The sequence below is a fragment of the Mesoplodon mirus genome (genome assembly GCF_964341445.2).
Source record: "Mesoplodon mirus genome assembly, chromosome: 2".
NCBI lineage: Eukaryota > Metazoa > Chordata > Mammalia > Artiodactyla > Ziphiidae > Mesoplodon > Mesoplodon mirus.
Window position 1 is genome coordinate 104,162,985 of NC_138977.1, and position 12,844 is coordinate 104,175,828.

Below are 12,844 nucleotides of genomic sequence, written 5' to 3' on the forward strand. Positions count from 1 at the left end.
TAATGTGTGATCCAGGATTTTCATTTCTGTAAAAGATATTTTTAGAACAATTGATGAAATGTGAATAAGCCTGAAAAATTAGCTAATAATCCTGTACTGATGTTAATTTCCTGATTTCATCATTATGCTGTGTTTATATAAGAGAATGTTCTTGTTTTTAGGAAATACACACTTAAGTATTTAGTGGTAAAAAAAAAATTCTTAAGGTTCAACAGTTAAAACATCTAGGTTCTCAGAACTGAACTACAGACTCAACACAATCTCAAACAAAATTCCAGGATTTTTTTTTTTTAAGGAATTGACAAGCTGTAGAAATTCAGAGAACCTAAAAAAGCCCAACAAACTTTGCAAAAGAAATCAAAGTTGGAGAAATTTTACTCCCAGATTCCACAATTTATGATAAACCCACAGTAATCAAGACAGTGTGGTACTGGCATGAAGAGAGACACATATATATCACTGAAATAGAAGATTCCAGAAATAAAGCCAAAGATACTTAATTTATTGAATTCTGCCAAAGATATGCAGGGAATTCAATGGGAATGGAAAAATCTTCAACATATGGTGCTGAGACATCAGAGAGCTATATGGAAAAAAATAAACCTTGACCCCCACTTCACACCATGTACAAAAATTAACTTGAAATGGATCATACACCTAAATTTAACAGTTAATTCCACAACACTTCAAGAAGATAACACAGGAGAAAGTCTTAGTGTCTTTGAGTTCTGCAAACATCTTTTATTTTTTAATTGAATTTATTTATTTATTTATTTTGGCTGAGCTGCACAGCTTGCAGGATTTCAGTTCCCTGACCAGGGACTGAACCCAGGCCAAAGCATTGAAAGCCTGGAATCCTAACCACTAGGCTACAAGGAAACTCCCACAAACATATTTTACGTAGGACAACAAAAAGCAGGCGGTATATACTAAAAAGTTGTATCTCACTACAATTAAAAATGTTGCTCTGCAAGACATTGTTATAAAAAAAAGACAAGTCACAAACTAGGAGAAAATATCTGCAATCATATAGATAACAAAGGACACTCATAGAGAACATACACTATAAAGAACTCACTAAGACAAACAACCTAACAAAAAAAAGAGAGCCAAAAGATTTAGAGACATTTCACCGAAGTGGATAGATGGCAAACAGGCTAATGAAAAGATGATCAAGATCATTAATCATTAATGCAAATTAAACCACAACATAATACTACTATATACATGCTAGAAGGCCAAAATTAAAAAGACTGACCATAGCAGGTGCTCAGTGAACATGTGGGGCAATTCCAACTCTCATACGCTACTGGTGAGAATGTAAAGTGGTACAATCATTTGGAAAACATTTTGGCATTTCTTCCTTTTTTTTTAACATCTTTATAGAGTATAATTACTTTACATTGTTGTGTTAGTTGATGCTGTATAACAAAGTGAATCAGCTATATGTATACATATATCCTCATATACCCTCCCTCTTGCATCTCCCTCTGACTCTCCCTATCCCACCTCTCTAGGTGGACACAAAGCACCGAGCAGACCTCCCTGTGCTATGTGGCTTCTTCCCACTAGCTATCTATTTTACATTTGGTAGTGTATATATGTCAGTGACATACTCTCATTTCGTCTCAGCTTAACCTTCCCCCTCGCCATGTCCTCAAGTCCATTCTCTAGTAGGTCTGTGTCTTTATTCCCGTCCTGCCCCTAGGTTCTTCATAACCATTTTATATATTCCATATATATGTGTTAGCATATGGTATTTGTTTTCTTCTTTCTGACTTACTTCACTCTGTATGACAGACTCTAGGTCCATCCACCTCACTACAAATAACTCAATTTCATTTCTTTTTATGGCTGAGGAATATTCCATTGTATATATGTGCCACATCTTCTTTATCCATTCATCTGTCGATAGACACTTAGGTTGCTTCCATGTCCTGACTATTGTAAATAGAGCTGCAATGAACATTTTGCTACATGACTCTTTTTGAATTATGGTTTTCTCAGGGTATATGCCCAGTAGTGGGAATATTGGGTCATACGGCAGTTCTATTTTTAGTTTATTAAGGAACCACCATACTGTTCTCCATAGTGGCTGTAACAAGTTACATTCCCACCAACACTGCAAGAGGGTTCCCTTTTCTCTACACCCTCTCCAGAATGTATTGCTGGTAGATTTTTTGAGGATGGCCAGTCTGACTGGTGTGAGGTAATACTTCACTGTAGTTTTGATTTGCATTTCGCTAATGATTAGCGATGTTGAGCATCCTTTCACCTATTTGTTGGCAATCTGTATATCTTCTTTGAAGAAATGTCTATTTAGTTCTTCTGCCCATTTCTGGATTGCATTGTTTGTTGTTTTTGATATTGAGCTGCTTATAAATTTTGGAGATTAATCTTTTGTCAGTTGCTTCATTTGCAAATATTTCTTCCATTCTGAGGATTGTCGTTTGGTCTTGTTTATGGTTTCCTTTGCTGTGCAAAAGCTTTGAAGTTTCATTAGGTTCCATTTGTTTATTTTTGTTTTTATTTCCATTTCTCTAGGATGTGGGTCAAAAAGGATCTTGCTGTGATTTACGTCAGAGTGTTCTGCCTATGTTTTCCTCTAAGAGTTTTACAGTCTCTAGCCTTACATTTAGGTCTTTAATCCATTTTGAGTTTATTTTTGTGTATGGTGTTAGGGAGTGTTTTAATTTCATTCTTTTACATGTAGCTGTCCACTTTCTCCAGCACCACTTATTGAAGAGGCTGTCTTTTCTTCATTGTATATTCTTGCCTCCTTTATCAAAGATAAGGTGACCATATGTGCGTGGGTTTATCTCTGGGCTTTCTATCCTTTTCCATTGATCTGTATTTCTGTTTTCGTGCCAGTACCATACTGTCTTGATTACTGTAGCTTTGTAGTATATAGTCTGAAGCCAGGGAGCCTGATTCCTCCAGCTCCGTTTTTCTTTCTCAAGATTGCTTTTGCTATACAGGTCTTTTGTGTTTCCATACAAATTGTGAAATTTTTTGTTCTAGTTTTGTGAAAAATGCCAGTGGTAGTTTGATAGGGATTGCACTGAATTTGTAGATTGCTTTGGGTAGTAGAGTCATCTTCACAATGTTGAATCTTCCAATCCAAGAATATGGAATCTCTCTCCATCTGTCTGTATCATCTTTAATTTCTTTCATCAGTGTCTTACAGTTTTCTGCATTCAGGTCTTTTGTCTCCCTAGGTAGGTTTATTCCTAGGTACTTTATTTTCTTTGTTGCAATGGTAAATTGGAGTGCTTGCTTAATTTCTCTTTCAGATTTTTCATTAGTGTATAGGAATGCAAGAGATTTCTGTGCATTAATTTTTATCCTACTACTTTACCAAATTCATTAATTAGCTCTAGTAGTTTTCAGGTAGCATCTTTAGGATTCTCTATGTATAGTATCATGTCATCTGCAAACAGTGACAGCTTTACTTCTTCTTTTCCAATTTGGATTCCTTTTATTTCTTTTTCTTCTCTGACTGCTATGGCTAAAACGTCCAAAACGTTGTTGAATAATAGTGGTGAGAGTGGGCAACCTTGTCTTGTTCCTGATCTTAGTGGAAATGGTTTCAGTTTTTCACCATTGAGGATGATGTTGGCTGTGGGTTTGTCATACATGGCTTTTATTATGTTCAGATAAGTTTCCCCTATGCCTACTTTCTGGAGGGTTTTTATCATAAACGGGTGTTAAACTTTGTTGAAAGCTTTTTCTGCATCTACTGAGATGATCATATGGTTTTTATTCTTCAAATTGTTAATATAGTGTAACACATTGATTGATTTGCATGTATTGAAGAATCCTTGCATTCCTGGGATAAACTCCACTTGATCATGGTGTATGATCCTTATAATATGCTGTTGGATTCCGTTTGCTAGTATTTTGTTAAGGATTTTTGCACCTATGTTCATCAGTGATATTGGCCTGTAGTTTTCTTTGTTTGTGACATCTTCATCTGGTTTTGGTATCAGGGTGATTGGTGGCCATGTAGAGTGAGTTTGGGAGTGTTCCTCCCTCTGCTATATTTTGGAAGAGTTTGAGAAGGATAGGTGTTAGCTCTTCTCTAAATGTTTGATAGAATTCGCCTGTGAAGCCATCTGGTCCTGGCCTTTGGTTTGTTGGAAGATTTTTAATCACAGTTTCAATTTCAGTGCTTGTGATTGGTCTGTTTATATTTTCTATTTCTTCCTGGTTCAGTGTCAGAAGGTTGAGCCTTTCTACGAATTTGTCCATTTCTTCCAGGTTGTCCATTTTATTGGCATAGAGTTGCTTGTAGTAATCTCTCATGATCCTTTGTATTTCTGCCATATCAGTTGTTACTTCTCCTTTTTCATTCCTAATTCTGTTGATTTGAGTCTTCTCCCTTGTTTTCTTGATGAGTCTGGCTAATGGTTTATCAATTTTGTTTATCTTCTCAAAGAACCAGCTTTTAGTTTTACTGATCTTTGCTATCGTTTCCTTCATTTATTTTTCACTTATTTCTGATCTGATCTTTATGATTTCTTTCCTTCTGCTAACTTTGGGTTTTTTTTTTTTATTCTTCTTTCTCTATTGCTTCAGATGTAAGGTTAGGTTGTTTATTTAAGATTTTTCCTGTTTTTTGAGGTAGGATTGTATTGCTATAAACTTCCCTCTTAGAACTGCTTTTGCTGCATCCCATAGGTTTTGGGCTGTCGTGTTTTCATCATTATTTGTTTCTAGTTATTTTTTTATTTCCTCTTTCATTTCTTCAGTGATCTCTTGGTTACTTAGTAGCATATTGTTTAGCCTTCATGTGTTTGTATTTTTTACAGTTTTTTTTCCTGTAATTGATATATGGTGTCATATCGCTGTGGTCGGAAGACACTTGACAGGATTTCAATTTTCTTAAATTTACCAAGGCTTGATTTGTGACCCAAGATATGATCTATCCTGGAGAATGTTCCATGAGCAATTGAGAAGAAAGTGTATTCTGTTGTTTTTGGATGGAATGTCCTATAAATATCAATTAAGTCCATCTTGTTTAATGTATCATTTAAAGCTTGTGTTTTCTTATTTAGTTTCATTTTGGTTGATCTGTCCATTGGTGAAAGTGGACTGTTAAAGACCGTAGTATTATTGTGTTACTGTAGATTTCTCCTTTTATGGCTGTTAGCATTTGGCTTATATATTGAGGTGCTCCTATGTTGGGTGCATAAATATTTACAACTGTTATATCTTCTTCTTGGATTGATCCCTTGATCATTATGTAGTGTCCTTCTTTGTCCCTTGTAGTAGTCTTTACTTTAAAGTGTATTTTGTCTGATATGAGAATTGCTACTCCAGCTTTCTTTTGATTCCATCTGCATGGAATATCTTTTTCCATCCCCTTAGTTTCAGTCTGTATGTGTTCCTAGGTCTGAAGTGGGTCTCTTGGAGACAGCATATATATGGGTCTTGTTTTTGTATCCATTTAGCCAGTCTATGTCTTTTGGTTGGAGCATTTAACCCATTTACATTTAAGGTAATTATTGATATGCATGTTCCTATTACCATTTTCTTAATTGTTTTGGGTTTGTTATTGTAGGTCTTTTCCTTCTCTTGTGTTTCCTACCTAGAGAAGTTCCTTTAGCATTTGCTGTAAAGCTGGTTTGGTGGGGTTGAATTCTCTTAGCTTTTGCTTCTCTGTAAAGGTTTTAATTTCTCCATCGAATCTGAATAAGATCCTAGCTGGGTAGAGTAATCTTGGTTGTAGGTTTTTCCCTTTCATCACTTTAAATATATTCTGCCACTCCCTTCTGGCTTGCAGAGTTTCTGCTGAAAGATCAGCTGTTAACCTTATAGGGATTCCCTTTTTATGTTAATTGTTGTTTTTCTGTTGTTGCTTTTAATATTTTTTCTTTGTATTTAATTTTTGATACTTTGATTAATATGTGTCTTGGTATGTTTCTCCTTGGATTCATCCTGTATGGGACTCTGTGCGTTTCCTGGACTTGACTATTTCCTTTCCCATAGTAGGAAAGTTTCAACTATAATCTCTTCAAATATTTTCTCAGTCCCTTTCTTTTTCTCTTCTTCTTCTGGAGCCCCTATAATTGCCATGTTGGTACATTTCATGTTGTCCCAGAGGTCCCTGAGACTGTCTTCAATTATTTTTTCTTTATTCTGCTCTGTGGTAGTTAGTTCCACTCTTTTATCTTCCAGGTCACTTATTTGTTCTTCTGCCTCAGTAATTCTGCTATTGATTCCTTCTAGAGTATTTTTAATTTCATGTATTGTGTTGTTCATCATTGTTTGCTCTTTAGTTCTTCTAGGTCCTTGTTAAACGTTTCTTGTATTTTCTCTGTTCTATTTCCAAGATTTTAGATCGTTTTTACTATCATTACTCTGAATTCTTTTTCCGGTAGAGTACCTATTTCCTCTTCATTTGTTTGGTCTGGTAGGTTTTTACCTCGCTCCTTCATCTACTGCATATTTCTCTGTCTTCTCATTTTGCTTAACTTACTATGTTTGGGGTCTCCTTTTCGCAGGCTTTTACTCCTTTTCGTTGTTCTTGTTGTTTTTGGTGTCTGCCCCCAGTGGCTAAGGTTGGCTCAGTGGGTTGTGTAGGCTTCCTTGTGGAGGGGACTGGTGCCTGTGTTCTGGTGGATGAGGCTGCATCTTGTCTTTCTGGTGGGCAGGACCATGTCCAGTGGTGTGTTTTGGGGTGTCTGTGACCTTATTATGATTTTAGGCAGCCTCTCTGCTAAATGGGTGGGGTTGTGTTCCTGTCTTGCTAGTTGTTTGGCATGGGGTGTCCAGCACTGGAGCTTGTTTGTCATTGAGTGGAGCTGGATCTTAGCGTGTGACAGAGATCTCTGGGAGAGCTCTCTCTGACTGATATTACGTCAGGCTGGGAGGACGCTGTTGGTCCAATGTCCTGAACTCGGCTCTCCCACCTCAGAGGCTCAGGCCTGACATGCCGCCAGAGCACCAAGACCCTGTCAGCCACATGGCTGTCTGGAAGTCTGAGGTCTTTTGCCAGTGTTCAGTAGGTGTTCTGTAGGAGTTGTTCCACATGTAGATGTATTTTTGATGTATTTGTGTGGAGGAGGGTGATCTCCACGTCTCACTCCTCCGCCATCTTGAAGGTCTCCTCCTAGGCAAACTTCTTAAATCCAGCATTTCTCAAAAAGTTAAGAAATACACCTACCATATAACTCAGCATTCACTTCTAGGTATTTATCTCAGAATACATAAAAGCATATGTCTACCCTAAAGCTTGTATATAAATTCTCATGGCAGCCTTATCTGTAATAGCCAAAACCTGGAAACAACCCAAACGCCCATCAAGAATTATTAAGCGGTTAAATAAACTGCAGTATATCCATACAACAGAATATAACTCAGCAATAAAAGGAACAGATTACTGATACGACATCATGTATGAGTCTCAAAATCATTAGGCTAAGTGAAAGAAGCCAGACCTCCCAAAGGTGTACATACTGTATGATTCCATTTATATAAAATTCTAGAAAATGAAAACTATTCTACAGTACAAAAAGCAGATGAGTAGTTGCCTGGGGCAAATGGTAGCTGGAGAGAGAAAAGAGGAAGGGATTACAATGGAACACAAAGAAAATGTTTAGTTTTGATCGATGTTATCTAGGTTGTGGTGATGATTTCATGAGTATATACACATGTCAAAACACATCAAATTGTACACTTTAAATATGTACAGTTTAGTTTATACTAATTTATACCTCAATAAAACTGTGGAAAAATACATATTTATGTTGGGAGACACTCCTTCATGGGTCTTTCAACTCCTAGATGTCTCTCTAGGTATGCCTAGTGGGCAATGTCCTGACTGCTCTTCACTTGGCCTTTTCTCAGGGTTGTATTTAACTCTGAGGTATAAGGTGAATCTCTCTCCAAGACAAAGAGCAGGCTTGATTACTGCTTTGGGCAGGTCCCCCAAATTCAGTGTTCCTCAGCAGTTATATATGTACCAAGCATCCATCTGGGCCCATGGCATCACTCCCATGGGACTTGAGAGCAAGGAGAACCAATACCAGGCTGATGCCCATGCTGTTTGCTGTAAGTAATGAAATCCTCTGTCTCTGACCCAGATGTTTCACACCTTACGTCAGCATCCACTAAAGAATAATAGGCTAGTTTTCAGCTTGTAAATAGGGCAAAATCAAATCCTAGACCCTGACAATATATACATAAAATTTGAACAAGGCTAAAGAATAGGATGTCAGAATGTAAAGTGGTGAGAAGTGACATGGAGGCTAAAAAGAAAGATATGGCCATAACTCATGGTAAATTAGAAGCTACTCAATTCATAGGTACAGTACTATTCTTCATGATTTATTTGCAATTTGTGCACATTTTCTCATTAAATATTTAATGAATAAATGAAAGAAATGATTCGACTTAAAGGTTAAGTAACCTAAGATCATACACTAATAAACGATGGAGAATGATTCAAATTCAGATCTAATATCTAAGTTCAAACTGTCAGCCACTGTTATGCTGTATCCATAAAAGGGCTTAAATGTATATTGTACAGTTTGGCCTCATCAGTGTAGATTACAGGGAATCATTTAAGGATTTTAAGCCAAGAAGCCATGGACTCCAAGGTAAGTGCCAAAAATACAACTTTGAATAACTTATGAAAGACGGATTAGAGACAAGAATAGTTCTAAAGAGAACACATAAGAGAATATTATAATAGTTCAATTGAGAGGTTCCAAATGCAGGGAGAGAAAATGAAAGAGCTGGAATTAAGAGTTGTTTAAAAAGAACTGAAAGGATTTAAAAAATTTAATTTGGAAGATGACAAATAGGGAATAACCTAAGATGACACCAAGGTTTCTAGCTTAGGTTACTGAGTGGGTATGGCACCATTTAATTAAGCTTGGGAATGGGAAGAGGGAAGGAAAAGGATTCCAATGGTGTTGAGTGCTACTTAATGCTGAAAATTTTATATTAAGTTTTTGCGTGAACACTTTAAGACTTAGATATTATTCTTAAGAGATGTTATTATTCTTATTTACACATGAGAAATAGTAAGATTAAATAACTAGTTTTGGTTCATATAAATGTCAGGATTGGATGTGAACATTCTCCTCTAACTCCAGAGACCATGTTCATTTCACTGTACCATAGTGTTTCTCTAAGAAGTAGATATTCTAACACAACATTGTAAATCAACTATACGTCAATTAAAAAAAAAAGGTAGTTTTTTGCTGAACATCTGCCTGGTTTACATTTAAAGCACCTTGTGGACTTCCCTGGTGGTCCAGTGGTAAAGAATACACCTTCCAATGCAGGGGATGCGGGTTCAATGCCTGGTCGGGGAACTAAGATCCCACATGCCACGGGGCAACTAAGCCCACGTGCTACAACTATTGAGCTTGCTCATCTCGACGAGACAGGACATGTGCTGCAATCTACAGAGCCCATGTGCCCTGGAGCCACAACTAGAAAGAGAAAACCTGCACATCACAACTAGAGAGAAACCTGAGCAGACTGCATGCTGTCATGAAAAGATCCCGCATGCCTCAACTAAGACCCAACACAGCCAAAACAAACAAACAAGAAAACAGCATCTTGTGTGCATTTAAAAACAAAGGTCTTGAGCTTGGAAGAAGAAAGCTGAAGAAAGGGACTCAAATATAGACAGAAAGCTAAAATCATGGAAATGGATGTGAACTAGAGTATGAAATGAGAGAAAAATCCTCAAGTTGGAACCTGGCATTTATGGTGCAGGCAAAGCAAGAGCAGACTAAGAAAAGTCTGAGAAAGAAGTCAAGAGGAGTAGAAGCGAATCCAGAAAAACTGTTATCTCAAAAGCCAGAGAAGTTTCCTCTAGTATTACACTAGAACACACACAGTTTTGATACTATTATGACTGTATTAATCCAGAAAGCTAAGAATGCCCTGATGCTGCTCTAATATTCACGCCTTGTTCATATGGTGATCTCTACACAGGAACCTATATGCAAGGAAAATAAAAAAAGAGACAGCAAAGTATCATTTTATCACTATCCGAATTAGTTTTAATTACCTCCTACAGAGAGTTCTTTGGTAAAAGTAGAGTTAGAAAACCAAGGCTTGAGTCCTAAATTGGAACTCATTCATTTCTTTAGATAAATCTTGGGATTAGCAGGCTCAGGCATATATTCAGAGGAAAATAAATGGGCAGATCTACAGAAATGGCTCAAGTCTAACTAGCTGTCTAACTCCCCAAAAATTTGCTGGCAATAAAGATTCAAAATTAAATAGAGATGGGGCCCAGAATGCTGTTAGAAGTGCTCCCCCACCCCAAAAAATAAATCTTTAGATTCTGAGAATAATTTCAGGTTTAGTTGATCAGTAACTATGAGGTAATTTAAGATTGAGTAATAAGAAAAAAGTGAAATATATTTAGCAAGCCACTTTGTTAAAGCAGGTATTGAAACTGCCCTAAAAATATTTCCTACCTAAATATATGTACAAATATCAGACTTAGTTAACATTCAAAATTTGTAGATTTTACAGAGTTTCAGTTTTGTAGGAAAGCCTAAATGTTTACAAATAGTTATAACCCGAGATTCAGTTATTCATATCTGGGAAAAACTTGTATACCTAGTAAATATTAAACAAATTTCAATGACATTATTTAGGAATAAATAAATAGTATTTAAAGTCTTGACCTTGGGGACTTCCCTGGTGGTGCAGTGGTTGGGAATCTGCCTGCCAATGCATGGGCATGGGTTCGAGCCCTGGTCCAGGAAGATTCCACATGCTGTGGAGCAACTGGGCCCATGTGCCACAACTACTGAAGCCTGCGCGCCTAGAGCCCGTGCTCCACAACAAGAGAAGCCACCGCAATAAGAAGCCCACGCACTGCAATGAAGAGTAGCCCCCGCTCACCGCAACTAGAGAAAGCCCTTGCGCAGCAATGAAGATCCAACCCAGCCAAAAATAAACTAAAAAGAAAAAAGAAAAGACAACAGGTGTAAACGCATAAACTATGGTTAGAAGTAGTCTAGTATGGCCAGTGTACTCAGAGGAAAAGGTAGGTTTGGACTAACAAATAGCATTGGGAAAATTGGATTTCCAAAACAAAAGATGAAAAGATTAGAATTTAGACCTCTACCTTACACCATCCACAAAATCAACTTAAAATGGATTAAAAACTTAGACAAAAGACCTGAAACTATAAAACTTCTAGAAGAAAACATAGGAGGGAAACTTCTCAGCATTGGTTTTGGCAAGGATTTCCTGGATATGACACCAAAAGAACAGCAATAAAAGCAAAAACAGACAAGTGAGACTACCGCAGACTCAAAATCTTCTGCATAGCGAAGCAAACAATCAGCAAAATGAAAACGCAAACTATGGAATAGGAGAAAATATTTGCAAACCAGGTATCTGATAAGGGGTTTAATGTCTAAAATATATAAGAAACTACAACTAAATAGCAACCCCCCCACCCTGCCTATAACCTGATTAAAATATGGGCAAGGACTAGACATTTCTCCAACAACAACACACAAATGGCGAACAGGAATAGGAAAAGGTGCTCAACATCACAAATCATCAGGGAAATGCAAAAACACAACAAGACAGCACCTCAAACCTGTAAGGATGGCTATAATAAAACAAAAATAAAACCTGAGAAAATAACAAGTGTTGGTGAGAATGTGGAGAAACTGGAATTCTTGTGTACTGTTGGTGGGAATGTAAAATGGTCCAGCTGCAATGGAAAACAGTATGGAGGTTCTTTAAAGAATTAAAAATAGAACTACCTTATGATCCATCAATACCTGATCATATATGAACTGCTATATATGATACCTAAATTGCTATATTCTATTACTTTCAGTCCAGCAAACTGACTACAAATGAACTATAAGCCTACTTACCTAGCTTTGAAAATGGAAAATTTAATCTCTGGTTTACTGAAAATTATGTTCATTAATCAGCCATTATAGGATTGGAGGGATATAAAAATGTTTCACAAGGACTGTAACAAATAATGAAAAAAATTAGCCAATGCTATCTCAAGGAGCTGCCATTTCTAATCCCAAGAATATGATCAGAAGGACATTAAGAACATAGTAATTACAGATGAAGAGTCCAAATTTAATGACTTCTGAAGTATAATCATAGTCAGAGGAGACCACATGGTGAAACAGTTTTCACGCAAGCAAAATCAAGTTAGTCTTTATCTCTTCTTCCAAGGTATAGCACAAAATGTGACTTGAAATCAACATACCAGGTGGTGTATATCAGCTCCTCCTAAACTGCTCAAAATTGACTCTGAATCCCACATAAAAAATATAGAAAGAAATCCAAAATACATGATGAGCCTATTGTTCCAAATTCTACCTACATAAAATTTATTTTTTCATAATTACTTATAGAGGAAATCTAAAAACTTTTAAACTGAGAGTATACTATCTTCCATGCAAACATCTCAAAGTATCTACTAGAAATGACAGCAATTTATGTGTTTTTAATTTTTCTTTAATTTTGAAAAAAGTATTTTTATTTCATGAAAAAATCTGGTAAAAAAAGTCCCACTAAATTCCATTCAAATCACAGCTCTTCAATCACAAAATACTTCTCCACTGTCTATACAGTGCAAACATGCAATGTTGTTAATGAGATTACACTGAAGTTAACATGGTCTCTAGATGCTACTGTATAACTAACTAAAGTGAAATGAATTGTCTTTCATGAGACTCCTGCACCATCAAGAACATAAATATGTACTCCTGTCCAGAAACAAGAGGTATATTTTGTAGTGGATAGCAAAATCATTCTTAGTCATATCACCTAAACCTAACGCAACCAAGATTTAAATATTATTCAAGCTTTCAGCTTACAG

The 12,844-nt window shown here is 36.6% G+C and overlaps 1 protein-coding gene across 1 annotated transcript in view; it reads right to left on the reverse strand.

Moving 5' to 3' along the window:
• UBA6 (ubiquitin like modifier activating enzyme 6) overlaps nt 1-12,844 on the reverse strand; it is a 91,158-nt gene that overhangs the window by 73,871 nt on the left and 4,443 nt on the right. The window lies entirely within an intron of this gene.